The sequence below is a fragment of the Antechinus flavipes genome, chromosome 1 (assembly GCF_016432865.1).
Source record: "Antechinus flavipes isolate AdamAnt ecotype Samford, QLD, Australia chromosome 1, AdamAnt_v2, whole genome shotgun sequence".
Classification (NCBI taxonomy): domain Eukaryota; kingdom Metazoa; phylum Chordata; class Mammalia; order Dasyuromorphia; family Dasyuridae; genus Antechinus; species Antechinus flavipes.
In genome coordinates, this window is record NC_067398.1 from 542298118 (window position 1) to 542322750 (window position 24633).

The 24633-nt window shown below is 33.1% G+C and overlaps 1 protein-coding gene across 2 annotated transcripts in view; it reads right to left on the reverse strand.

Annotated features, from left to right (window-relative positions):
* Positions 1 to 24633, reverse strand: part of CDKAL1 (CDK5 regulatory subunit associated protein 1 like 1) — a 647858-nt gene that overhangs the window by 125787 nt on the left and 497438 nt on the right. The window lies entirely within an intron of this gene.

The window sequence follows — 24633 nt, forward strand, 5'->3', positions numbered from 1 at the left end:
GAGATGCCACAATAAGGGTCATGCAAGATCTGGCTGCCTCAACACTAAAGGATCGAAGGTCCTGGAATCAGATATTCCGAAAGGCAAAAGAACTTGGAATGCAGCCAAGAATAAACTACCCAGCTAAGCTGAGTATTTTTTATCATGGAAGAAGATGGACATTTAATGAAATAGAGGAATTCCATCTGTTTCTAAGGAAAAAACCAGACTTAAACAAAAAATCTGATCTCCAGCAACAGGAATCAAGAGAAGTAGAAAAAGGAGAAACGACACAACATAGTAAAGTAAGAGAATACAGTTCAACCCAACTCCTCCTACAACTACTTCAACAAAGATGAGAAATTGAAGGATACACTGCAAGACTCAAGTGTTTCATTCAAGTCCTCTATCTTCAGAGTCGATGGTCTTTTCACTTGCCATTGTGCTTCCCATGGTCAGGCACACTGTAACATGCCCTTGACTCCTGTGCCTCCAAATCCTGTATTTGGAGTGACCAAATAAATGTCTCCTCCCCAACCCACTCACCAAAAAAAAAAAAAAAGAGAGAGAGAGAGAGATAGAGAGAGAGAGAGAGAGAGAGAAGAGAGAGATAGAGAGAGATAGATAGATAGAGAGAGAGAGAGAGAGAGAGAGAGAAGAGAGAGAGAGAGAGAGAGACAGAGAGAGAGAGAGATGGAGCACAGGACCTGGAGTCAAGAAGAACTGAATTCAAATCTAGCCTCACATCCTGCCTAGCCCTGGACAAGTCATTTTACCTCCGACTATCTAACAAAATGGATCCACTGGATCCACTAGGGAAGATCTATGCCAAGAAAAGGCCAAATGGGGACAAAAAGGGCTGGACATGGCTGTCACAATTGAGCAACAACCAGAGAGAAGTTTTCCTGATGCCAGGCCCAGCCTTCTAGCCACTGTGCCACCCAAAATGCCCTTATTAATATGCCTATTAACAACCTTTGTGTTATATATGTTTATTTTAATGTGCCTATTAACACTTTTGTGTTATATATTATGTTAATTTTAATATGTGCCTATTAACAATTTTGTATTATCTTAATTTTTAACATATTCCTATTAAAATTTTTGCTATATATATATAAAAAAAAAGGAAAATAAAAAGAAAAAAAAAAAAAGAAGAAGAAGAGAGCCTGATTGTTGTGTGAATCACAACATAGCGTTTTCACTCTTTTTGTTGTTGTTTGCTTACATTTTATTTTCTTTCTCTTTTTTTTCCTTTTTGATTTGATTTTTCTTGTGCAGCAAGATAATTGTATAAATATGTATGCATCTATTGTATTTAACATATACTTTTATCATATTTAACATATATTGGATTATTTGCTATCTAGAGAAGGGAGTGGGGGAAAGAAGGGGGAAATTGGAACACAAGGTTGTTGAATGTTGAAAATTTTTCCATGCATATCTTTTGAAAATTAAAAAGCTTTAAAAAAATTTATAAAGGCCTTTTTCACCAGTTTTTCTTTTGCACTTCACTCTTGCCTTCATTATACTTATCTTTCTAGTTCCCTCCCCCCATTTCTCATTCTATTCCATCTGCATTACTGCACTATTTCTAATTTCTCTCCCTTCATTGAAAATTAATTATATTTTAAATATTTGCTGGTACTCTTAAACTTAAAAGCAATCTAGTTTAACATTTATGTTGCTTTAAGAAAAAATGCAAATTAAAAAAAAATTTTTTGGGGGGGAACGGTACAGTTCTTAGATGCAGCTAGATGGTGTAATAGATAGAATACAACACCTGAGTTTGAATGTGACCTCAGATACTTACTAGTTGTGTAATCCTGAGCAAGTCAATTAATCCTGTCTGCCTCAATTTCCTTATCTATAAAACAAGCAGCAGAAAGAAATAGTAAACCACTCTAGTATCTTTGCAAAGGAAACCACAATTGTGATACAAAGAGTTAAACATGACTGAAATGACTGAACAACAATATGGTCCTTAGCTGATTTTATTCTGTGGGTAAGCAGCTTCTACTTAAAAAAAAAAAAAATTCCTTTTGCAAAATTTAGCAGGAGCTTAGAAATAGTGTAATAGGAACTAAATGGTATCCTGTTCATGATTTCTTTGACCTGAACAATTTTTACTGAGGTAGACTGGCAGCTTTTATTATGTCTCCAAGTTGGAATGGGTCACAGCAAATTTCTAAGTATTCAAAAAATTTTTTTCAATTAAATATTAAAAGATCTCTAATAAACCCTCCAATGGTTTATATAGTAGGTACCTAGCAGTTAGAAGGTGTCAGGGGTTTGGATTTCATATATCCAACTTCCTTTTACAGATGAGGAAACACAGGATTTAACACCTTCCAGAGTACTGACAGCCAGTAAGAGACAAGAAGTGCACAGAGATTGAGGTGGTAGAGTTTTTTAAGTAATGAAGAGAGCTCCCACACCAAGGAAATCCAAATATTGAAGTCTTCAGGGAGATAAATTCTGGGTTGGGCTCATCATTGATATTCCTATATATGCTAGACTTGTTTACCTATATCATAATTAGCAATTCTAAACCTTGGGTTCATTTTTATTACCTTAAAGAATTAAGTAAAACGTTCTAAATTTAGGTGAAAAGTGTATAGAAGGATTTATATAATATAAAGAAAAAGAGGAGAAATCTTAACTTTCCTTTTAACAACATATATATATTTTTTTAACATTTGAGTATTTATTTATCATTATAGCTTTTTATTTACAAAACACATCCCTGGGTAATTTTTCAACACTGACCCTTGCAAACTTCTGTTCCAATTTTTCCCCTTCTTCCCCCAACTCCCTCCCCTAGATGGCAGGTAATCCAAAACATGTTAAATATGTTAAATTATATATTAAATCCAATATATCTAAACATATTAATAGTTATCTTGCTGCACAAGAAAAATTGGATCTAGAAAGAAAGGAAAAAACCTGAGAAGGAAAACAAAAATTCAAGCAAACAATAGAAAGAGTGGAAATACTATGATGTGGTCCACACTCATTTCCCAGAGTTCTCTCTCTGGGTATAGATGGCTCTCTTCACTGCTGGACAACTGGAACTGGTTTGAATCATCTCATTATTGAAGAGAGTAATATGGTTATCTTAATATCCAATAAATGTATTCTTGGTCTTACAGACTTTTGTTTGTGACTACAGAATAAATTCTATAACGCTCCTATTACTATTGTTCAGTCTGATTATATAACTAATTAAGAATTGCTATAATATTTCAAATATAAGCTGTAGTTTGTCTTACAAAAAGCTTTAAACATTTGGCTTCTTTTCTATTTCTCAAGCATTATTATATGATTGAACATTCTTAAAATGTACTTTGTATTTTGCATTCTGGAACTAACAACATTAATTTCCACTTATTTTAAAAATAATATAAAAGTCATTAAGATACATATTTTAATTTAGGGCACATACTAGAAGATTTAACTGTACAAAAATACAACGTAGTTATAGGAATACATAATTAATAAAATATAAAATTTGTTTTATGAAGCTGCAATTTCAATTTACTAGCTCAAGAAATATGTTCTTGTAATTTTTTATCAGGTAACTTCTAAGGAGAATGTTAATTCCCCTTTCCCAGCCATCTTTCAGTACTGAATTGATTATGACTAACATATACCAAATGTCTCCAAGATGGAATGGGTCACAACAAATTTCTAATACTTATATTTAAGCTACTGTCAAAGCTTTTAGACCTAAATTGGAAACAAACTTTGTTTTGAGAGCTTTCTTTTCAAAGCTTGTCTCTTTTTCTCTTGGTTATTAAAAAGTATGCATAGGATGGCATATGCTAAAACAGAAGACCAGTCAGTGACAGTAAGAAGAAATAGTGCAACATCTATACCTCTGATTGCAATGTGAACTGATGGCCTAATTCTGCTCTCAGCAATTCATATTAAAAAGTTAGCATATTTTACAGCTACATAGTTGAGAGCTAATTATAGAAATGTCAGGCAAATAGGCAAGATAATTATTACATGCTTCTATCATTTAAAATACATATACAGAATAAATAAAAGTATATATGTACGTACAGATGTGCTTATATTCTTCCTCCTCCCAATTCTCAGATTTTATAAACAAGACATACTACTGGCAAGAGGATAGTTCAAGTAAAAACAGCATTAATAGGTTGCATATTAATATTTATGTACTTCTATATAAAGAATATGCATACATTACAACTCTGTTTTGCAAGCTGAATGAATAACTAATGTTACATTATGTATGGATACATATTAAACAGTCAAGTCTACACTTTCTTACTTCAGGATATGATTAATGCAGCCGATCAGAAGCCAGATGGTGCAGAACCAGAACCATCAATCAAAATGAAAAGACCATGGAGAGCTAGCCACAATGAGGTCCTCACAAATGGAGATTCTGTTCATAGACCCTAACCTATAATATGCAGAGAAAGCCATAAACAGAGAGAGCTGCAGTCAGAGGCAGAAGTCATGGCTCAAGCTTTGTTAGGTAAAAATCTTGAGTTGTAATGTTCATTGCTGTGGACATCAAATGGTGAATACCATGTAAGCCAAAAAGCTCGCATTTAAGATAAAAAATTGGAAGTGAGCTTTTAAATTATTTCAATAATGTTTTCATTGATGCCAGTGTCTGTCAAACAGGATCTCTTTCCAATTTAATTTTATATAGGACAGTGCCATGTATTAACAATATAGCTGCCACTGCCACCTTCCACAGGATTGGCATCCTGTGACAGAGTGTCACACTGAGGGCATTATTTAGAACTTCTTGAAAAACAAAGCTTAGCTTTGGTTTTTAGCAATATTAGTGATGTTTTAAGAATAATGAAATCTCTTATTCCTATCATAGCTTATGTAAAAACAAATTTAGAAATACAACTGCATTTGTCTCTAAAATGAATGTTTCAAAAATGTTAAATAATAATTATTGATAACACAAGCCTCTTAATAATAGCAAATCATGGCTTTTGTGAACTTAAAGAATTTATTTTGGTATAGTTAAGTCTTGTTGTGGGAAGCTTTTCTTATTCTGTAATTTAGGGAGAAATGAGGATAAAATTCCACTCAATATAATATGAAATACTTTATTTTCCTAAAATAAGTGGCCCCATAGATGGGAAGGATCTTTGAAAAGGTAAATGATGGGAACTTTTGAAATTATTTTTATTATTACTATTAGTATTGTTAGTAATAGAAGTGATAGTAACAATAATTCACACTTCAAGGTCTGCAGAGTGTAGCAATAATATGCATATAAAATATCTCATCAATTAAGATTATATCACTTCAGAATGTAACAGGTCATTATTGAGACGTGGATATGGGGGAGTGTAAGTTTATCTCGTACTAGCTATGAAAAAAAGGAATGCTAAAGAAATTGAAGATATACTTAGATAACCCTCTAAGACTTTGTGTTTAATCCTTTTTTCCCTTTCTTTAGGGATCTTGTCTACTTTCTACAGTTTCATTATGAAGATGAAGCAGGTGTACTACGCTCTCTTGAGCTTCAGATTTACAGTTTCAACTGCTTAATCTACCTGGATGTCCCATTAATACCTGAAATTCAACTTGTCCCAAAATGAACTAAGAGTTTGAAAAAAAAGGTGATTGACAGTTTCAAATGCTGCAGAAATTAAGAAAGATGAAGACAGATAAAAAGACAACTACATTTGGCAATTAGGAGATCAACAGTAATTTTGGGGAGAGTAATTTCATCCAATTATGAGGTTGAAAGTTAGCCTGCAGAGAATTATGGAGAGTGAGAGAAACAGATGTGGAGTCATCAATTGCAGAATTTTTGACTGTTTTCCCCTGATATTTCTCTCATTCTACCCCCTCCTCCTATTTACAAGATAGTTCAGATTCTCATCTCCTCTAGCATGGATTACTCTCCTAATCTGTCTCCCTTTGTTGCAGTGCTTCCCTTCTTTTCAAGATTTCAGCTGAAGGTCTACAGAGCTGTTGTGCTGACCTCATTGTAGTAGGCCTGTGAAACCTGGAGAATTTACCAATGCCATGACAGGACACTGAATCGCTTCCATTTGAATTGTTTTAGGAATATTCTGAAGTCCATCAGGTAGGACAAGGTACCAGATATTGGGTCTTTCCTCAAACTAAACTTCCAAGCATTCCAATTCTAGTGCAGAAAGCACAACTTTCCTGGGCTGGCCACATTGTTTGAATGCCAAATGTATACTTGCCAAAAAATTTTATTTTATGGAGAATTCACACAGGGCAAGTACTCACAAGATGGTCAGAAAAGTGATACAAAGGCACCCTCACCCTCAAGGTATCTCTTAATCAATTGTACAACATGGGAGACACAAGTACAGGACTGCACAGCATGACATGCCTTCATTATGTGCTCTATGAGCAAAGCAGAACTGAATTAGTCCAAAGGAAAAGCAAAATACACAAAATTAGAGGTCACTCTAAATGTTCATATGGACTATTTATGTTCAACCCATGGCAGAGCATTCTGAGCTCATACTAGTCTGATCAGCCACAGTTGGACACTGTAACTTGATTTTTTTTTAATTGTAGTAAGTTTACTTATTTTAATACACATTGTTTTATGAATCATGTTGGGAGAGAAAAATCAGAGCAAAAGGGAAAAACCATAGGAGAGATTTACCAAAAAAAAAAAAAAAAAAAAAAGTGAACATAGCATGTGTTGATTTACATTTAGTCTCCTTAGTTCTTTTTCTGGATGCAGATGGCATTTTCTGTCCAAAGTCTATTGGGATTGCTTTGGATCACAGAATCACTGAGAAGAACCAAGCCTTTCATAACTGGTCATCATACATGCTTGCTGTTACTGTGTACAATGTATTCCTGATTCTTCTTGTTTTGCTCAGGATCAGTTCATGTAAATCTTTCCAGGCCTTTCTAAAATAAGCTTGTTCATCATTTTTTTATAGAACAATAATATTCCATTACCTTCAGTACTGCAACTTGTTCATCCATTCTCCAACTGATGGGTGTCCACTCACTTTCCAGTTCTTTGCTACCACAAAAAGAGCCACTACAAACATTTTTGTACATATGGGTCCTTTTTCCCTCCTTTATGATTACCTTGAGATATAGTCCCAGTAATGGCACTGCTCAATCAAAGGGTATACACAGTTTTATAGCGCTTTGGGCATAGTTCCAGATTGCTGTACAGAATGGTTGGATTATTAGTGTCCCAGTTTTCTCACATGCCCTCTAACATTTGTCACTGTTTTTTCCTGTCATCTTAGCCAATCTGAGAGGTGTGAGATAGTACCTCAAAGTGTAATTGGATTCTAACAGTGATTTCATTTTGGTGGTCCTTGAAAACAAAGGACGACAGTCATATTTCCTAATCTATCTTTCTTTCCTTCAGTGCTGTTCTTCTTTCAATTTTCCTCTATGCAGATGCCAATATCATCTTTCTAAAGGCATACGTTAGACATGACACTCCTCTGCCTAAAGACATTCACGTGTTATGCATATTTCTTAAATAAAATATAAATTGATTAATCTGACAATTTAGTTCCTCTGAAATATGGATCAAAACCACCTTTTTGGAAATACTTAACTGTCCTCTTCTTTATTTAATCTATGATCTCAACCGATCCTCTCCTGCATTCACAAAGATTCCATCTTCATCTCTGTCTATTGAAATATTTCTCAGCTCATGTGTCCTCCTCCATGAGGTGTTTCTTGAGGTCTCCCCCCAAGCTCCATTTAACCTTTTCTTTCTCAAATTTCTTTAAACATTTCCTCTGTGCTTTTAACATATTTCTTTTCTATTTTACACACACACACAAACACACACACACAGACACACATATCCACTTCTATTTTACACACACACACACAGACACACATATCCACTTAGTTTGCTGTCAGATTATAAATTGAGGATAAGGATCAGAATACTTTTATCTTTAAAAGTATATATACTTTAGAATATGTTCTAGGATCTATAATGCTATAATTAATTCATATTTACTGGAACATAATTTAAATCTCAAGCACTTAAGAAGCATCTATTTACATATGCATAACTGACCCATTTATATAACTATTCACTATATCACAATGATTATAAAGATAGTGATTTGTATTTATTTGTATCTCTGGGTACTGAGCATTGTAAGGTATCCTCTAAGCTCTAAAAATCTGTTGCCTATAATATATTCTCTAATCATTAAAGAACTGTCAAAGGAAAAATACTGTAAGAAAGGAAAAAAATACTATAGAAGTAACAAAAAGTGACAAAACTACTTTCCCTTAACAATGTTCTGTAATCAAACCTTTTCATTAGTTCAGACTGACCTTCCCAGAACATATTCAGTGTTCATAATTATCTACTCTTAACGAATCAGCATTGGGATGAATTCTAATCTTTGGTTATTTTCTGTTAAGTTTTTCCAGTGCTGAACTACATGTTCTCTAGTTCCCTAATTCCCACCAAATGCATTTCAGGTATATTGTCACCACTAATACACTAAATAGCTGTAATCATAATGATTACTACAGAACTAAATAACTTTTGACTTGAAGGTGATTTTTCTACAATTTATAAATGTGTCACTAACATAATAAATGAACAACTATAGCATAAAAGACAGGTTAATGGACATCAATATAAGATGAAACCTCCCAAATGAACCAAAAAGTACATGCAAATCAAAGTGGCACAGAAGTTATATTGAATTTTTAGAAAGATAAAGTAACTCTGAATATCAAACAATTATGAATAGAAGGTGTCTATGGATGCTAAACAAACAGAAAGGCAACACAGCTGGGTTAGCTGTTCTAAAACTATATACTTGCATAACATCAGGACTAGTATAACCATATATGTGAATGGTGTACTTGCTCAGAATATAGCAGCTCCCAGAAGCAATAAAGACCTTGGAGTCAGGATAGAGAGACTGTCCTAGCTATGAGTAATTCCAGATGCACAGCTGGGGATCTGCTCTCATAAAGAAATACATGTGGTCCTCTGACTCCTTCCCTTCATTGAATCCCCTTCATTGATGCTCTGTTAAGAGTCAGCCACTACAAATCTGATCCTATAGTTGTGGGGCTGGTACAGAACAGGATCTGAAGGATCAACCATTGCACTAGACTGAGAATCTGAATATCTGAATTCTAGCCCCTGCTCTACTACCAACTAGCTAAAAGGTCCTTAAATATTTTCCTTAATTCTTCTGGGCCTCATAATATTGATAATTAATATTTCACATTAATATAATTTGTGGGATAGATTATGAAGTATTATTCTCATTTTACAGATGCAGTAACTGAAACATAAAGAGTCCATCAATTGCTTCAAGTCACAAAAATAGTTAATAGTGGTGGGATTTGAACTCAGATTTTTTAACACCAAATCCAACACCGTTTCTTTTTCAGAGCTCTAAAATTCTATGGTCCCAAATACCATATGGTACCACCCCAAAACCCTGCCTCTGCAACTTCTGGATGAGTATTGGTCACTTAAATATTATAGGAGGTGGTTGGATTAGATGAACCTTCAGGTCACTTACAGCTTTAAATTTTATGAATTAAAGAAGTTCTTAACTACCACATACCAGACAATCAACCATATTCTTTCTAGCTAATCTTATTTTGGGGTCTTTCTAAGTTTTAAAAACTACTTTTTTGAAAAGAATTTGAAAAGACTTCTTTATCATTTAGGTTTATCAAACTAAATATCAGAGTGTGTTTGTAATGTCCACTAAGATAATACTATCTATATACATATATATAATGTTTAATTCTTCTCTAGCCAAAAAAATTTGAAGATATTTGCTGATGATTCCCATTATAGGCAGAAATAGAACATGGAATGGGACTCTGGGAAGTTGTGAATTATGGGGTCTAACCTGAGTTCACACATGTTAGTTAGCTTTTTGACCTTTACCACCATAGGGGTTTTACTGTGTTATGGTATCTTGCAGAGCTTTGGAACTGTTCTAAAATGACTTGTTTAAAAAGATAACAAAAAATTTCTAAAATGGGTTCACTGAGAGAACCACAACAATATTTTCATTATTTCCTTTGCATTATCAGCTACAATAATCTCATTAAAGAACTGTTGAGAATTTTCAATAACCATTCATATTCTTACTTTTATCATAATAAAACAATTGGACTGTTATTGTAACATATTCAAAAGCCTAAAATTTGGGAATGGAAAGAATTATAGTAATAAATGCTTACTCTATGGAATTACTTTTCAAAAATTCATAACTGATTTTGAAGTATTTCCAGTAGAAATCAGGTTTTACAAATTTATTCCCATGCATTATTAACTTTTATAATTTCTTTGATCATAATCTCTAATCTACCAAACTAATGAAGTAATAAGTAACTTATTAACTAAAAAATTTAACATTTTAAAACATGACATTTAAAATATGTTTAAGATATGAAATTGATTCTTTAGCAAGTTATTAAATTCTCACATCATTTAAAAATCAGATTATAGAGAAACATTTTTGAGATGACACATTCATTTTCCAAAAATACTTCACTCTGTAAACATATAGAATATTTCAAGAAAAATGAACAAGAATTTTTGTAAGATATTTATAAATCAAACAGAAATGATTATTTGTATTGTTGTATGACAACCCCACTAACTGGCATTGTCAATATGCTATGTGGTATCACTAATTTGTGCATTGGTTTTTAAAAATGTTTATTTTTAAAATTGCAGCAATGGAATTTAAAGTGTTACTTGAGCATAGAAAATATTAATGATGCTGGAGACATGAAATGAAAATACTAAAGCCATGTAAACATTCCAAGATTACATGGCAACGTTTAAGGCAGAGCTCTTTATTAATTTACTTGGAATTTGGATAGGATGACAAGATATATAGAAACATGTAACAGGTGTATATTATTTTGCACAGGAGCGGATAAAAGATGTTGAATATTTCTTTAAATTATACTTCATAACAGTCTCAAGGTTTTTATCACCAATAAATACTACTTCCTGAATCTATTTAACTGAAATGTCCCTGTGTATGTAACTTTCAGTTTCTCCTAAGAACTTTTCAACAAAATTTGACAAAATTGTACAGCATGTGCTGGTATATTGGGACCATCCCTGCATTCTGAGGAGTATCCAATGATGTATAGTCATGAAATTATAGCCCACATCAATTATGAAAAGTGATTTTCCTCTCTTGACCTATGTATAGATATAGGCTCTGAAATGATTCCTCAGTTTTAGTTTAATCTATTTAACAAAATTTGAAATAATCTAATTTATCCCAATAATAGATATATTTACATTATAAAACACAGAAACATTGTGGAGCCTTTGGCTTTCCATGTTTCTTTGCATGGTGATCCTGAGACATCTCTAAAAATTTTCTATGTGAGCAAAGAATACCAAGCAGTGAGCTAAGATGGCACTACGGGTAGAATGTCTGACTTGGAAATTATGAAGACCCGTTAGAGGCAGAATCCTGTTTCAGACATTTGTCTTATTAGGCAAGTTATTTAATTTCTCTATGCCTCAGTTTCCTCAACTATAAAACAGGGATGAGAAAAGAACTCACCACAAAGAACTGTAGTGAATATCAAATGACATAAATTGTGTAAGGTGATCTGTAAAGCTTAAAATACAACAAAAATATGGCTATAATAATTATTATTAATTGCTTCTAGGCAAATATTCAAGTGCATCTGATAGCAAGAATAAGAAACTTAGAAAAAAAATGTCATAGTGGAAATACATTAAAAATCTTCAATTTTTACTCCAAGCCCTATTACTGGATAATTCTTTAAATAATTTACCTTTATTTTGACTTGGCACATACTATAAAATTTTTGTATCTGAACTACAATGAACATTTATCCTATTTTGCTTATTATATCATAAATCTATTGCATGGGTATTTTAAAATAAATGGACTTTGTTAAATGTTTGGTAGATGTTGAGGGAGCTTCTAAATAAATGTGCTTATTAAAGTATTCACTTTATAGTATGAATAATGAATTTTCAGTAGAATTTGCTTTGATAAATGAACACAGATTTATTTTTTATTTAAAGTTATGCTCAAGCTACAAATAAAGTTTAAACTCCAGAAAAATGTTAGCTGTTTTCAAGAATAAATGAGAGGTTTGGCTCATTAATGAGAGGCACTATACACATATTTGAATGCTAATAATTTTACTTCCTTTTAATGAGGTTAATTTAGGAATGATAATCCTTCAAAGTTCTGTTTGTTCTAAGTTACTTCAAACAATGGCATATTGATTTAGCCAAGACTATCTCCGGTTTTTTTGGAAAGTAATTCAAGATTTTTGATCTAAACTCTGCAAAAAGTCAAAGTTCCAGAAGCCAATCTCTCTTACCTCTGAAGGCAGTAAGAGTATTAGATGGAAATATACATAGATTCATTTATTCTTGGAACATTTATCAAATACCTATTATATGCAAGGCATTGTGAATTGGGCTAAATAATATACAAACATGAATATAAGACATACTTCTTGCTACTTAAGAAGTATATACAAAGGAGTATGAAGAGTAGTATGTTCAAAAGTAACTGATTAAAGACATAATATGATTAAGAGTACAAGTGAATTATAAGCCTCTAGACTTTTATTAATTCAAAGGAAGGGAAATACCTTATCACAAATGAGGTTCTTTTCATAGTAAGAAGAGAAGTTATGTGAGGGACAGTCACCAAGAGAGTAACATTCACTGTCACTTAGATGCTTATTTAGGGAAAAAAAAAGTTTTTAAGAGAGGTCTTGTGATCTGCTATGTGTTATTTCACAATTTTTTCCCACTGGATTCATAAACCAATATGATTATTTGAGCTATTTTTAAAAAGTTGTGATGTTTAAAAAAAAAAAAAGCTAAAGTAGCTATTAGTCATTAGAATTCAGATTTTAGTCATAACACATCTCTGGGCAGGACCAGTTGGGAAAAGCTTAAGTGGGTATATACAAACCTTTAGGTACCAGTAGGAATAGTAATAAGGTAATGAGATAAAAGGAAGAGACTGTTTTTATAGAGGATAGGGAATAAAATAATCTTTAAAAAAAATTATAATAACTATTTATTGACAGAACCCATGCCAAGGTAATTTTTTACAACATTATCCCTTGCACTCACTTCTATTCTGATTTTTCCCACCCCTCCCTCTACCCCCTCCCCTAGATGGCAAGCAGTCCTATATATGTTAAATATGTTGTAGTAATTTCTAGATACAATATATGTGTGCAGAACCGAACAGTTCTCTTGTTGCACAGGGAGAATTGGATTCAGAAGGTAAAAAATAATCCTGGAAGAAAAACAAAAATGCAAATAATTCATATTCATTTCCCAGTGTTCTTTCTTTAGGTGTAGCTGCTTCTGTCCATCCTTGATCAATTGAAACTGAGTTAGATCTTCTCTTTGTCAAAGAAACCCACTTCCATCAGAATACATCCTCATCCAGTATCATTGTTGAGATCTATAATGACCTCCTGTTTCTGCTCATTTCAATTAGCATCAGTTCATGTAAGTCTCTCCAAGCCTCTCTGTATTCATCCTGCTGGTCATTTCTTACAGAACAATAATATTCCATAACGTTCATATACCACAGTTTACTCAACCATTCTCCAATTGATGGGCATCCATTCAATTTCCAGTTTCTAGCCATTACAAACAGGGCTGCCACAAACATTTTGGCACATACAGATCCCCTTCCCTTCTTTAGTATCTCTTTGGGGTATAAGCCCAATAGAAACACTGCTGGGTCAAAGGGTATACACAATTTGATAACTTTTTGGGCCTAATTCCAAATTGCTCTCCAGAATGGTTGGATTCGTTCACAGCTCCACCAACAATGCATCAGTGTCCCAGTTTTCCTGCATCCCCTCCAACATTCATCATTATTTTTTTCTGTCATCTTAGCCAATCTCACAGGTGTATAGTGGTAACTCAGAGTTGTCTTAATTTGCATTTCTCTGATCAACAGTGATTTTGAACACTCTTTCATATGAGTGGAAATAGTTTCAATTTCATCATCTGAAAATTGTCTATTTATATCCTTTCACCGTTTATCAATTGGAGAATGGCTTGATTTCTTATAAATTAGAGTCAATTCTTTATATATTTTGAAAATGAGGCCTTTTCAGAACCTTTAACTGTGAAGATGTTTTCCCAGTTTGTTGCCTCCCTTCTAATCTTGTTTGCATTAGTTTTGTTTGTACAAAGGTTTTTAATTTGATATAATCAAAATTTTCTATTTTGTGATCAATAATGGTCTCTAGTTCATCTTTGGTCACAAATTTCTTTCTCCTCCACAAGTCTGAGAGATAAACTATCCTATGTTCCTCTAATTTATTTATAATTTCATTCTTTATGCCTAAATCATAGACCCATTTTGATCTTATCTTGGTATACGGTGTTAAGTGTGGGTCCATGCCTAATTTCTGCCTTATTAATTTCCAGTTATCCCAGCAGTTTTTTTTTTATCAAATAATGATTTCTTATCCCAAAAGTTAGGATCTTTGGGTTTGTCAAACACTAGATTGCTATAGTTGACTATTCTGTCTTGTGAACCTAACCTATTCCACTGATCAACTAATCTATTTCTTAGCCAATACCAAATGGTTTTTGTGACTGCTGCTTGATAATATAGTTTTAGATCAGGTACAGCTAGGCCACCTTCATTTGATTTTTTTTTTCATTAATTCCCTTGAGGTTCTCGACCTTTTATTGTTCCATATGAATTTTGTTGTTATTTTTTCTAGATCATTAAAATATAAAATAACCTTTGAAAACACTGATGCTAATGTAATTTCCTATTGCTCAGGTGTGATCATGCCTCTCTCCTCCGCTCAAGAGTTTTATTGGCCCAATATTGAAGAAACTCTACCACCTGCTTCCAGCCACCCTTTCCAGATGCATGTCACACTCCTCTCCTTTGCCTGAAATACATTTCCTTCCTTCTTCTTGGCTGCTATATTTGTGACTTTTTTTTCCTTGAAGGTCCAGATTTCACACAACATCCTTCAAGAAGCCTTCTTCATTAAAAATGATCTCCTTTTTCTTGAATTTGTTAAAGAATCAGTGAAGAGATAATGATGACTTTTAGGAAGTTGGGTATATAGGGATTTATGCTTTTATTTCACATTTAAACTTTATTTTCACTTTTCTTCTAGGCTTATGTTCTCCTGTTGGCACTAACCTCCTCCATCTCCCAGGCCCCACTTTTTTGTTGGTCTCAAGTATTTATTTTCTCTAGATTTGGTGTTTTCTACTCTTTCTCCGATTTAATGAAGACAGGAACATGCCACAATTCAGTCTCTTTTATCTCTTGCTCTCCTCCAGAAACTTCCTGACTTCTCAGCTTCTACTTAATGTCATTATCAATACCTAAATCTCTTAAGGTTTGAAATTTGGCTTCTCCTTCCCAATTCAAGATTAATTATCAAGTACTATGGATATTTTGCATAGAGTTTTTTTTAGTTTTTGTGTGATCATATGCCTGTGTTTACGTATATCTATATCAGTATCCATATTTAATGCTCTATTTGCTTTGCAGTGCCTTGATCCTACTTCAGGCCTTCATTATGCCCTACTTTTCCCAATCCCATACACTGCTGTTTCGTAAATCCTCTAAAAACAACTTCTTGATTATCTCCTCACTCATTCATTTATAATCTTCCAAAAAACCCTTTTCCTACCAAAAATAGAAATATTTTAACCTGACATTTGAAGCACTACATGACTTGATTCCAATACATTTTTCTGACCTCATTTATAGTGTTCATCTTCACAAACCCTATACTTTCTCTACCCGAAATATTCTCCCTCTCTTTTTTTCTTTACTATCTTTTATCTATCTTTCATGGCCTACACAGCACAAGTGACTTTTATGAAAATCTCTTTGATTTTCTTGGTCACATGTGCCATTGTAGTTATGTGTACAATTTAACTTTCCTATTGCACTATAAATATTTTGAAAAAAAGAAGATAGTTAATCTCTGTCTCCTACAACATTTTGCAGAGCAAGGTGCTCAATGAAAGATACTGAATGAAGGGGGAAAAAGTATTCTAAGAGAATAATATAAGAAAGTAAGGATACATACTAGGAAGATGAAGACATATACAGGATATATAGAGATAAAGTAAAACAAATGAACTGGAAGTATATTGGAGAAATAGTAGAACAAAGAGAAACAAAAGCAAAACTGAGCATTCAGACAAAAATCCACTGCAAATAAAATGATTTTTTCCTAGACTAGAACACTGGAACTTTGAAAGGAAGAACAATTCGGAATAATGGATTCTTCATCAGAATAAGAGTTCATGCTCATGGAACAAACTGAATTGAGAGAAAGAAAGTCGTAATCTTATATCATGATATAAGACATTTTTGTACTCAGCCACTGTAGGATTTTTTTCCTCAATATTTGTTATTAAGATTTTTTTCTCCCCAAATGGGAAAATAGTCAGCTAGGAAAAGAGAGAAAGTGGATTTAAACTTCATTTAAAAAAAATAATTAAAAAAAAACCTTTAAAAAGATGCACTATGCCTACAATTTTCCAAATTCAAAAGGGAAATTCTCATGTTTAATTTTAGAAATATGTCATAAAATGGCAAAGACATGTAAACCTCATTGATCTTTATACCAATTGCCTGGAAAGTGAATCATTCGCTTTTGAGCTTACAGATTTTTAAGTCACCAAGAGCAGATAGAGTACCATGCTACAAATCACAGCAATGTCAGCAGCATGAGAAGTTGAGTAATGCAAATGAAGTAAAAAGACAGAGAGCACTTGATAACCTTTTCACCTCTCTAGTGTAAGGATATAAGCACAGTTTCTAGTAAAATGTTATATAATATCATTTTACCATAACTTTATTAAAATAATTCTGTGAGGTATTTAATGTCTGGCTGAGAGGCAAAGTTAAAGGTGCATGTATGTATTAATGTTTTTTTCTTTGTAAAAAATTATCTGAATTTTCCAGTTTCTCTTTCATTCTTTCTTTTCTTTTCTTTTTATTATTATTATAGTTTTTTATTTACAAGTTATATGTATGGGTAATTTTACAGCACTGACAATTGCCAACCCTTTCATTCCAATTTTTCTCCTCCTTCCCCCCACTCCCTTCCCTAGATGGCAGGGTGACCAATACATGTTAAATATGTTAAAAAGTACAAATTAAATACAAAATAAGTATACATGTCCAAACAGTTATTTTTCATGCTTTATTTTCAAAACTTTTTCTAAATAGGCTTTCCGAGGTTAAATACTTCCTGTAATAATTTAAGACACGCCACATGAATAAACTATTCTGAATTATTATTCAATTAGAATAATTTCAAAAGTTTAAAATATTATTCCAGACTCAAGCTTTTTTTTTTCTTTGAACTATGAGCCAAAATTGCTATTGACATAACCCAGCACAATCTGAGAGGTCATCCAAACTAACACGTACCTGATAAAGAATTACTTCTACAATATCCCCAATAAATCTTCCCTTTCCAGTCAAAATACACTCAATTATTTTTCATTAATTACGTAGGAAACTTCCATTTTTAATTCTCTTTTCACCTTAAACTAGTTATCTTTGTTTTATTTTTTTTTCTCCACAATGTATTTATAATATTATAAATTTATAATGTCTGAATATAAATAATGAATAAAAAAGCACTGACTGAACAGTTAGTATGTAGTGTGCATACTATTTCTTAAGCTCTGAGGATACAGATACATAAAGAAAGAAAGCTCTTCTTTATAAGGACTTTTCATTCTAAGGAAAGGGAATATATAGAGTGAGGAGTTGTGCCCAGTGAAGGTTTTTGATCTGGCAAGTCATAAGGATGGTAAAAAGAACCGCAGAACACTCGACTTAGATGGCACAAAAGGAATGAAATGTACAGTAGAGAGAGAGTCATCTTGGAGTCAAGAAGATCTGAGTTCAAATTCTGATTTTTAAATACATGCTAGTTCCATGATCCTGGGGTCAATCACTTAACTCTCAATGTCTCAGGTTCCTTATTGAGAGTTCTCTACACTAATAATTGTTCTTCTTGCTTTTTTTTTTAATAACCTCATTTCCAAAATACTTTTTGTAAGGTATCAGCACATCTGTGTTCTTCATAGATGTTCATTTTTCCTCAGACTGGTATCAAATAAGCTATTATATATTGAACAAATAATTTAAAAAAAAAAAAAAACTGGTCACCATGACCTAATGTTTAATTTAGGTCAAATAACTTTTTGACATTTGTCCACTTCCCACTATTCTCTTTGATTTCTTTTATATTATCCAGACCATCTCCATCTCCAGACTGTCTCCCTTACCTATTACCTCAATTCTGTTAATTTTTTAAAAATCACCCAAATAGTAAGATTAATGGTGGAAAAAATCTTGATTCTTGAGCTTTATTTTTCAATCTTCTCTACTTTTTGCATCATTGAAATTTAGAAGTAAAGGTAAGCCACATTTTAAAAATTTTATTTTGTAATAATGACATTGCAAAAGAAAAAAATTAATTTTGCAGAAATCTATAACAAACATTGAAAAGACACATACAAAAGAAGCCCATTACTATTTTCTTCTTTGAATGGTTAGAAATTGGAAGTAAGGAAGACAAAGTGCTGAGTCTGATCCTTATTTGGAACCAAAATCTCCACTCAAAAAATAAAACCCAATATAAGATTTATGTTATTATTTCTTAGTACTGTACAAGCTTATTATCTCCTCTTTTAGTCTTTTCAAAAGTCACACAACTGTATAAGTACACAAAGGTCTTAAACAATCTGTTCAGAAGAACAATTCAAACGTGGAAAAAACATGCCAAATCAACATTTCATCTTACTAGCTGAACATGCCTTGAAAATCTGGATATTAAAAGAGTGCTTGAGCCATTAAAAATTGAATTTGAAATCTATTTTCAAACAACAGATTACTATTACAAAGGCCAGCAGATAACGATCCAAATTCACCTCTTACTTTTATGTAAAAACAATTCAAAATCCTCTGTTGCTACATTATACTATTCAAAATATTGATGATAATAAAAGCATGCCATCCTATGGCAATATTTTGAATTAGCAAAGTACTATAGGTCTTACATCCTGATACAAAACTGAGTTTTTTTTTTTTTCCTGAGAAAGTTAAAGAAATTAATAGCACTGGAAATGAAACTGTCTTCTTTCCTTAGGAGGTGGTCTAAGAATCAACAGAATACTAATTCGTAAATACTACTTATCTTTTTGGAGGAAAAAATAGTGAGAAACAATAGTGTTTCACCCTAAGATATCTGAAACACGTACCTTAATCCAGGGTCTACCTAGTTTAGTTCTCTCCCTATTCCAAGGCATTCTCCATTCAGCCATTAAAATGATTTTTTATTAAAACTCAGATCTGATATTGCAGTGCTCCCAACCCACCAATCATCTGAGCCCTCAATGGTTTTTCTCGTGGTGTCCCCCGTGCCTAGAATTGGTTTGCATGTTGTATCCTACATTAGATTTATAAGCTCCTTGAGGGCAGAAAATACCTTTCATCTCTTTTTGTATTCCCAGCATTTAGCACACACTAGGAATTTTAACATATTTACTGACTTGAATTGAAATGGTGAGACAAAGCCTATTAATGCCTATTACTTCCAATTTTTCGCAATACACTACTTGGAGGTTTTCAAGGAAACAAGACAGTGATATAATAAATAATTAACTCTTCGGCATGAGTTATAAATAGTAAACAAGTAGTACAGAAAGCAATGAGAGGGGACCTAAAAACAGTATAATATTTCACAAATTATTGTAACAGATATTTGTAATGGTTTTTTAACATGAATACAAATTTACTATTAATATAAGCTACCTAGGATTATGTGTTTCAAAACTAACTTAAAATTGGGCAGCAAGGTGGTACAGTAGATAGAACACTAGGACTACAGTCAGGAAAACCCAAAGTTGAATATGATCTCAAATATTTATTAGTTGCGTTTATTCTGAGCAGGCCACTTAAACCTGTTTCCCTCAGTTTCCTCATCTGCCAAATGAGCTGGAGAAGGAAATGGTAAACCACTCTAGTATCTTTGCCAAGAAAACCCCAAATGGGGTCAGGAAGAGTAAGCCATGACTGAAAAATGATTGAACACTTAACATTTTAATAAAAACTCCATTTATATTTGTGCTTTCTAGGATTTTTAATAGCAATGGTTGTATCTTATTGAAAAGCTTTTTCTGTATCCATTGACATAATATGATGTTTCTGTTATGAATACAGTTGATTACACCAATAGTTCTCTTAATATTGAGTCAATATTTTCCTAAATATTAGGCATTAATCCTATCTGGACATACTGGATGATCTTTGTGATATATTGCCTTAATCTCTTTGCTAATATTTTCTTCAAAATTTTTTGTATCAATATTCATTAGAGAAATCACCTATCATTTTCAGTCCCTCATTCAACAAACATTTTAAAATACTTATTCTAAGTCTTTAGTCTATAAAGACAAAAATGAGATACTTCTTGACCTCTATGGGCTAACATTTTAATATCTAGGAATACAAAGCTGGCAATGATGCAGGTTGTGGTCCCTTTAGAATTGATTTATTTCTGATTCCCAACCCTTCCTAGCTGATGCATTAACAATCTAGGAAGCTAAGACCTTTGATTCACAAATCCTGATCAAAAGCATCTTTTTGAATTCCACTAGAAGATCCGGGCCTGTCCCAGCCCCGACTCGGATCTGAGCCAACTTGGGCTCTCCCAGTCTCCATTCTAATGATCTGCTCAGGTTTCCCAACCCCCACCAAGCAAACTCAAGCCTCCACTGAAAGCCAAAAGGAGCCAACTTGGGACTCCGTCCACAGGACCCTTTAGCTAATTCTCTCCTTATAAAAAAGTCAAGCTGGAACCCTCTCTTTTCAGAGAATCAAAACACGCTAGCACTATGCCTGGCACCCCAAGGACCCTCTGTCCGCTAGAACCCTATTTCTGGTGCCATTCTCTCTTTATCCTCATCTATTTCCTTAACTATACTTTAACCTTACTTCCAACCCCATAATAAACCTCTTTTATTAATCTACTTTTTGGGCTTGTAAATTCCTTTACAGGGGATTCTCGTGCCATTATTAGACCTTATTTAACTCTGTATCCTTGCACCAAATTCAAAGGGGTTGCAGGAGAGCTCTCTTTGACTCCCTGTACCCCAAACCTGCCACTAGACCTCAATTAAAACCTAATTTCATTTAGGTATCACAAATCTAGACCTCATCAGCACGAGTATGAGCTTTTCTGCTCCCTTAGAAGGCCAAGAGATAGAATGCCTATGTGAAGTACAGTGCCTGGACCACAGAGGCATGAAAAGTACAGTGTATTATAAATCTGGAAAAGCAGGTTGGAGTCAAGGGACAAAGAGATACAAATGTCCGTGAACCCTTTTAGAATCCCAGAATCATCCCCTGTAGTCCCAGGGGACTACCCAGTTTTTAGGTGATTCTGGGGGTAATAAGTAGCTGCTGGAGTTTATTGGGTCGGGCTAAAAGCAGTTACAACAGAGCTTTAGGAAAATTACTTTGTAGTACTTATATGGAGGAGTGGTGGCAAATGGAAAGAGAGCAGAGGCAGGAACTAGTAGGAGACAGGAAACAGGTGATGGCAGCTTAAACTAGGGTGGTGGCTTTGTGCTAGTGAAAAGGGGATAAACTTGAGAAAAAAAATGAGATTTGGCAAGTGATTGGATTACAGTAAATAAAAATTTCAAAGTTGATGATAATATTGAAGTTAAGAATCTGGGTGAGTAGATTGTAGTGCTTTCAACAAAACCAGGTAGATTATGTAAAAAAAGTAGGTTTTGAGGTAAAGATAGGAGTTCAATTTTTTGTTGTTGTTGTTTTAAAACAACATTTATTTGGAAGAGAATATTGTTTCTTATGCAGCATGACAAATGTGGAAATATATATAGAAGAACTGTACAGGTTTAACATATATTGGATTACATGCTGTCTACGGGAGAGGGTGAGAGGAAGGGAGGAAGAAAAATCTGGAACATAAGTTTTTGCAAGGGTGAATGTTGAAAACTATTTTTGCATGTATTTTGAAAATAAAAGGCTATTATTAAAAAAAAAAAAAAAAAAAGAAAAGGACTTGTGAGATCTTTAATCCAATTCTTTTATTTTACAGATGAGACAACTGAATCTGAAAAGAGTGGCTTGCCCTAGATTTTATAAGTAGTAAATATCAGATCCAGGTCCTTTGTTTCCAAATCCTACAATCTTTATGTTGTACCTCATTGCCTCCATGAAACTGTTTCCCAACAATTTTCTCAACAATCCCAATTTCTTTAATTTTGCTTCAAGTTCTCTTTTCCAAGTATTTTTTTTAATAGCTTTTTACTTACAAGATATATGCATGGGTAATTTTACAGCATTGACAATTGCCAAACCTTTTGTTCCAATTTTTCCCCTCCTTCCTCCTCCCTTAGATGGCAAGATAACCAATACATGTTAAATATATTAAAGTATAAATTAGATACACAATAAGTATACATGACCAAACCGTTATTTTGCTGTACAAAAAGAATTGGATTCTGAAATATTGTACAATTAACCTGTGAAGGAAATCCAAAATGCAAGCAGGCAAAAATATAGGGATTGGGAATTCAATGTAATGGTTTTTAGTCATCTCCCAGAGTTCTTTCACTGGGCGTAGCTGGTTCAGTTCATTACTGCTCTATTGGAACTGATTTGATTCACCTAGGAGTTCAATTTTGGATATATTGATTAACTCAAAAACCACTTTTAATCTTATGCTATCTACCAAGCAATCTTCCATCTAGGGGAGGAGGGTGGGGGGAAGGAGGGGAAAAGTTGAAAAAGAGGGTTTTGAAAGGGTCAATGCTGAAAAATTACCAATGCATATATCCTGTAAATAAAAAGCTATAAAAAAAAAAGAACTTTGTGTAAAACAAAAATTAAAAAGTTTAAGAAGTTTAGAGTGGTCCTTGATTAATAAAACTGTAGTGCTTGTTATATGACATCAATTTTGTTTAGAGGCCTTTTGTTTACTTTTAGTTTGTTGGCTGTATTCTGGATAGTACAGCTGGGGCATGAGTGACCACTGCAACAATAGGATGTTCTATTTTGAGTCATACATCTGTCATGAATCCATTAGGAAAGTCCTTTGATTGCCAGAGACATCAAATCATAACTGGCTTTGTCCTAAAGGAAAACTGCCATGGGCATCTGGATATGCCTCACAGTATCTATTCATTCACAACTCACTGGATTGTGCATTTTCTTTTGTACTTTGGTATGGTTTTAAACATATATTTATATGATTGTTTTGGTATATCTCGAGATGTGTGTGCCCACCACACACTATATATACAAAAAGAAGCATTAAGAAAATAAAACCTTTTTACACCTATCAGGGTAATATGACAGAAAAAAAAATGATAAATGCAGAGATGTAGGAAAACTAGTACATTAATGCATGATTGCTTGTGTGCTGACACAATAGTTCTGCAGAACAATTTAGAACTAATGCCCAAAGAGATATAAAACTGTACATATCCTTTGATCCAGCAATAGAGATTATAAAAGAAGGAAAAGGAAATACATGTACAAAAATACTTACAGCAGTTCTTTTTTGTGGAGGCAAAGAATTGTAAATTGGGGGGCTGCCCATCAATTGGGGAATGGCTGAGTAAGTGACAGTTTATTCATTAAATAGGGCACTATTTGATTTTACTAGAATAGTATTGTACTATAAGAAATGATAAGCAAGATGCTTTCAGAAAAACCTGAAAAAAAATGCTTTTCAGAAAAGTCTTATGTAAACTGATGCTAAGTGAAGTGAGCAGAATAAAAACATCGTAAGAAGAATAGCAATATTGTATGATGATCAACTGAGAATAACTTAGCTCAGCAATACATTAATTCAAGACAATTCTCAGTGACATGATGAAAAATTCTCTCTATCTCCAGAGTGAGAACTGATAATTTCTTAATGCAGATCAAAGGACATTTTAAAAAACAAGCAATTTTATTTTTCGTGGTTTTTTTCTTTTTTGGGGGGTGGGGATTGTGTCTTCTTTCTTAACATAACTAATATAGAAATATGTTTTGAATGACTGCACATGTATAATCTATATCTAGAAATATGTTTTGAATGACTGCACATATATAATTTATATCAAAAAGTTTGCATTCTCAATGGGGGGGGGTAAAGGAAAAGAAGGAGGGAGAGAATTTTAAACTAAAACATTTTAAAAAGAAATATTGTTTTATATGTAATTTGGAAAAATTAAATTAAAAAAAAATAAAACCAAACCTTCACTAAGAGAAACAGTCCAAAATCTTTTTTTTTCTAATAAAAAAGTTATTTTTTTGAAAAGTGCTATAAATTTAAAACATTTTAAATAAATACATATTATTTAGCTATGTAAGCATTTATGCAGATAGGTAAAAAGAAATGGATCCATACATTTTCCCATCCTTCTAAAATTTCTCTATTGTCTTGGTGATATTTTTCAATGTCTCCAACTTACTCTATTATAGTACTCTATATCAGAACATGGGGCAAGTAGAGAGCACAGCAGATAGAATGCAGGGCCTGGAGTCAAGAAGATTTATCTTCCTAAATTCAAATCTGGCTCCAGTTTCC